The sequence below is a fragment of the Lactuca saligna genome, chromosome 9 (assembly GCF_052625555.1).
Source record: "Lactuca saligna cultivar CGN05327 chromosome 9, ASM5262555v1, whole genome shotgun sequence".
Lineage (NCBI taxonomy): Eukaryota > Viridiplantae > Streptophyta > Magnoliopsida > Asterales > Asteraceae > Lactuca > Lactuca saligna.
In genome coordinates, this window is record NC_136425.1 from 193,909,955 (window position 1) to 193,916,176 (window position 6,222).

Consider the following 6,222-nt stretch of genomic DNA (forward strand, 5'->3'; position numbering starts at 1 on the left):
TAGTACAAATATTATTAAATCCATTTAAAATAGTATTATAGAGGGGTGTTTAGTTGTTTATATAACTAAAAGGTCATTAAGTAATTATGGAGGGTAGTTTTTGAAAATTCAATTAGTATAAATAAGAGCATTGGGCTCTCATATTTCTTGCACCATTCTCTTGATTCAAGAGTCTTTCTCTCCTTATCCCCCGAGCATTTCGGTCCCTCGTGATTCGACTTCTCTTTCTGTAGTTTTATTATAGTAAGGTGAGCGCTGAAGCGCTGCACGAATCTTTCTTAGAAAGATTTAGCGACGAAGTTCTGCCCCTGCAGAGCCCGACTTCTAGCTAAAAACCCCTTGAAAGTAAGTTATGCTTACCCTATTTTAAATATAGTTTATATTTAAAATTAGTATTGTTATTATAAATTTATAATAAATATTTGAGCTATTATTATGACTTATATAAGTGTCGTTATAATATCTTTTAACTACTCGCGGTACGGGGAATCTGGTTTAAAGGGCCGCATAGGGTTGTTGGATTTCAGAAGTGCTATACGCCAAAATGGTCCTGCCCTCCGGTGTTTTATGTCTGGCCCCTGTCTGTACATAGTAGTTGGAAAGTATTGTTTAAACGCTTATATAATAATAATAATAATAATAATAATAAGACTAATAATTAGTCACGGTAATATTAGACTAAAATCTAGTGGTGATAATACTAGGTTTCGTCAAAGGAAATTATTTTAAAGTAAACGAAGCGCTGTCCGAGTACCGAGTCACCACCTTCTCAGGTGAGTGCATAGTCCCTTTCATCTTACACATAGATATGAAGTATTTTATATAAACTACGTGCTATGTGTGCATATTATCTGAATACTTGTAGTTTATGCTGGATGAACGTTTTATACATGTTTTAAAGAATTTAAGCTGTATACGTATTTTATATATACGAATATGTTGGGTATGAGATGGGTAGATGAATGATGAGAGATAGAAGATGATACATTGGCAGCTAGAGACTTAGTGCCTATGGGACAAACACCGGTAGCTATGGACTTAGTACCTGTTAAACGTTGGTAGCTATGGATTTAGTACATGTTGGGAATTGGTAGCTATGGACTTAGTACCTGTTGAACGTTGGTAGCTATGGACTTAGTACCTATTAGATAAAGACTGGTAGCTATGGATTTAGTACCTGATGAATAGACCATAGCAGCTATGGAATTAGTGCTTTATGAACGAACATTGGCAGCTATGGATTTAGTGTTAGTCCTATAACCCTGGAGGTAAGGGACTTTGGAATAAACGAATGCAGGATAGATGACTCTTAGGTTAAATCCTTAAAGAGTAAAGAAGATAATGGGGATGGGTAATTGGGTTGATTGTTTGATTGAACATAGTAATTATATTATTGTGGGTTGAAAACCCTATGTACTCACCAGGTTTCCCAACCTGACCCACTCAGTTTATGTATATCACAGGTGACGAAGTGAAGTGACATTACACTGAGAGATTTAAAAGAGTTGTAGATCACTAGTGTAAATCATTGTAAGTTCTGTTTATGCTTATGTTTCGGTATTAACGATGACATCCCAAACATTTTAAAATGAAATAAATACGTTTCTTCGAAAATGTTTTAATAACGTATTTACCATGTTTTTCTGGGAACAAATTCCGCAACCTTTTTATAAAATGAAGTACTCTGATTTTTATAAAGCATAAACAAAAATCGGTCTTTTCTGGCCGTGATTTTGGGGATGTCACAGTTGGTATCAGAGCATTAGTTTAAGCGAACTAGGAATATGGATTTATTTCTAGACTTAAACTTAGAATGCTAAACGATGATTGTGAGGTGTGAGCACTAGCTTATTTTAGGAATAATGCCTAAATTGCTTTTATGTGCTAAGTGCTTTGCGCATGATATGATTTGTTCGGATCTATGGTCTGTTGCCGACCGGATCTGGAATCCTTATGTGTTTAGGATTCTAAGCGTTTAACTACGATATTAGAACTAGCATATAAACGTTTCGGGGTGATAAGGATGATTTAAGACATCAATCCTAAATTAAGATCTAGATTCACCTTATTCGGTGTAGAGATCAAGATGGAAAGAACCCGTAGCGGAAACGTAAATGCGAATGGGAACCGAAACCAACCCCCAGTGGTTCAACAAATACCTGTTGTTGAAGAAGTTGCGCCTGAGCCAGTCACCATGGCTGGAGTTCAAGCCATGATTCGGGCTATGTTAGCTGAACAAAGGGAAGAAATGAGACAAATGTTGAACAGGGATGAACCTACCGTACATGTTGAACCGACGGAGCCAGTTCCCGAGCAATCTGAGGAAGGGAACTACAACCGCCAAGTGAGTCAAGTAGGGACTCAAGGTGAGCAAAGGGATGGCCCAAAAGGGAGAAACAACAAGGATGGGCAAATGTACAAGAATTTCTTGGGTGCGAAACCACCAAGCCTATCAGGAAGCCCGAAGCCGGTTGAGATTATGGATTGGATCTCTGAGATGGAGATGGTGTTTGAGAGCTGCAGCTGTAACGAGAAACAGAAGACTGTCTTCGCAGTAAGACAGCTGAAAACTGGAGTCTTGAGCTGGTGGAAGCTATTGGCAGATACGATGCCACGAGGAGAAGCCTTAAGGATGTCGTGGGAAGAGTTTTTGGAACAGTTGAAAATGCAATACTGCTCGGAGATAGATCTGATAGACCTAAACAACGAGTTTCACAACCTGAAGAAAGGGAAGATGAGTGTTGATGAGTATGCCACCGCATTCACCGAAAGGATGAAGCTATTCCCCTACTTGGTGCCTACTGAACTCTCCAAGATTGATAGGTTTGCTAATGGACTGCCCATTGACTTTGGCCCAATGGTCAAAATGGCAACTACTTTGAAAGCAGCTGTTAGGGCAGCTAAGAACGTAGAGGCCCAGATAAGAGAAAAGGGTCTAGAAAAAGATAAGGTAGGAGAGAAGCGGAAGTTTGAAGGATCTTCGAGGCCGAACAAGGAAAGAAAATTCTCAAAGCTTGGAGGAGCAGATGGAGGTGAAGCAAGATGGTGTGATAGATGCAAGAAGAAGCATGGTGGAAAGTGCAACGAAGAAGTGACTTGTTACAAGTGTGGGAGGACTGGTCACTATTCCAAAGACTGCACGCATAATGACAAAGTATGTTACGGATGTGGAGGCAAGGGGCACATGTCCAGAGACTGCCCAAGGAAAAATAAAGCAGCAAGACCAGAAACGCCACCAAGGCCAAGGGCATTTCACATGATCCTCGACGAAGCAGAGAACCATGCGAGGAATCAAGAATGAGGACTTCTTACCCGAGGATCGGATTATGCAGTAGTCATAGTTTCGTATGATGTAGCCTAGTAGAGGCATAGTCTAGGGTGAACTTGAACACCTATGTAATCGTTTCAAGAAATGATATAAAACCTTCGTTTTGTTATCTGATGTGTTGAATGATTGTATGAATTGCTACATGGTGACTTGGGAAACTGCGAGACAATACTTGGGACGAGTATGAGTAGGTGTGAATGGTAGTAGAGGCCTATACTACCGGAAGCACAGGACTCACACTTGGATCGGGGAAAGTCACAAGGTTACCATGTTTTTCTGGGAACAAATTCCGCAACCTTTTTATAAAATGAAGTACTTTGATTTTTATAAAGAATAAACAAAAATCGGTCTTTTCTGGCCGTGATTTTGGGGATGTCACAAAAGTAGTAAACAAGAAACAACATCATCCATTGCATTAATAATATAATTATTATACAAATGTGTTTTGTCAAATTTTGATAAACACTAAAGCATAAATCAAAATGAAAGATGGGTCTTCAACGAGCTCCATCTTCCCAAATCCTTGCATCTGTACCTGTCTATGATGACCTGAGGATACAAGTAATTTTGAAACCGAGTATCAGCTTTGAAGCTAGTGAGATCATAAGTATTTTAGTGTCTTAATTTGTATGAAAATACTTGTATGTATTTGAAATGTACGTATTTATATGTATACGAATTGTAAATATTAAAAATGTAAATGAACTGTATACATGAAAATGTTTGTAAAACAACTGTAAACGTTTGAAAAGCCCTAGAAATCCCTATGATTCCTATTAGTAACAAAAGGAGTCTTCTACCAAGACTTAACTGTTCTCAATGTAGTCTTCTACCAAGACCTAACTGCTCTAAATGTAGCCTTCTACCAAGGCATCTAGTGTCTGTGCGTGTGTCTCTTGTAAGAGTATGTATTTTCCCAGGTATGACTATCATTAACCACAAATATAGTTTCTACATTTTCGTGCGTCATGTGAATGTTCACGAAGTGAATGTAAGTGGGAAACCGAAATAGTACTATGGTGTAGTGTCGAACTACCACCATACCAATTTCCTTAAGTCTAAGGTAATCGTGTAAGTACTGTAGTATTTGATATAAATAACTACATCGGTACTCAGCTACCTTATTTGAGGGATAAGGTATAATGTGATGTCTAGATCCCAGGCTAAACACTCCCCTATCAAAGGGATTTTGGAACCTACCCACGACCCCTGCATATCTGCAAGTCGTGAGCATCCACATTACTATGATCATGTATACTCGATATAACTATCACAATTGTGTTGTGATTCATCAGTATAGTTAGATCCTGAACTGGGTCCATGCTATAGCACCTAGTGATATATGTTCTATGTGTATGTAAGTGTACTCGTGTAAGTGTGATCATGTAATTTTATAGTAATGTACTGTAATGTTCTAGCTGTAGTGTACGTGCTCTCTATTTAGCAAGTATAGTAATGTACTGTAATGTTCTAGCAAGTATTGACTCATGAATGAACTGACTCATTGTATGGTATCGCATTCTAGTAATAGCTCTAGTATTTTCCTAAACTACCCACATGGTAGTTTACTAGTAATCTAACTGGTACGTATGGACATGGATGTTTACCCTTGCTACCCCAAGGGCATGGGATGAACTGGAAGGACCTTTATGACTATATATGTACATGTGATATATAACTAATGTTTAAACGACCTTCGGACGAATACCCGATATCCCACCAGACCACATCTCAAGCGCGAAAAGGAAATAGGGTGGATAGCCTTCCTAAGTCTTTTAAACATTTCTTATATAATTATACATATAGAGGCATGCAATTTATAATTTAGAAGCATAAAATAAGATTTGTAAAACCTTTGAACATAAATATTTTCTAAGAACAGATCGACTTGATGTCAATCTATAAAACGATTTAGTATAAAGAAACATTTGTTTGAAACACAATTTTAAATAAGTTTGAAAAGTAATATACGGAGTAAAATGTATAGAGAAATAAGGAATTTTAAACACATATAGTGTTTATGAAAGGCATTTGAAGAAACTGTTTAGTAGAACGGCTAATGAGTAGCCAATCATTTGAATGTTGCTTATTAATCACATGTGATTGATATAATAACTAGCATTATTCTACTTGTATCCCCCCCCCCCCCCATAAAACATTTAAAGACAGTTTAAAACATTGATTAAGGGGGTATGAACTCACCTGTAGTGAATCGTTATGATGAAAACGTTGGATCAGTTGCTAAGTATCAAGTGGTGGCTTGAGTACACACGCGAATCCTATTTAGCATATATTGGCATATATATATATATATATATATATATATATATATATATATATATATATATATAATTAGTGTTATGAACGACTGAATAATGATTTTGGGACCACCTTAGGGACTAGTAAACACTTATAATGAAGTGTTACAATCATATATGATTGTATGAGGGTTTATAAGGCTATACAAGAGGGTGTATGGCCAAAATACACACTATATGTGTGTGTGCGGCCAAGTGTGCGGCCTAGTGTGCTGCCAGCACATGTGTGCGGCCCTGTGTGCGGCCATGTGTGCTGCCAGTACATGTGTGCGGCCATGTGTGCTGCCAGATGGTGTGTGCTGCCATGTGTGCGGCCAAATGGTGTTTCTTGGTGTTCTTGGTACCTTGTATGAAGATCTTCAAGGAGAATGGATGATACTTGAGAGGATTTTCGAGTTCTATGCTTGAAGAAGTGAAAGAAGTGTTCAAAAATGACTAAGTGTGGTATATATAGGTGGAGTGTGCGGTTGGGAAGGGTGTGAGGCCGCAAACACATGTGTGTGGCCGCACACTCCATGTGTTGGAGTGCTTGGCCTCTTTTTGATTCCGACACTTTGAGTTAACCCATTTCCACAC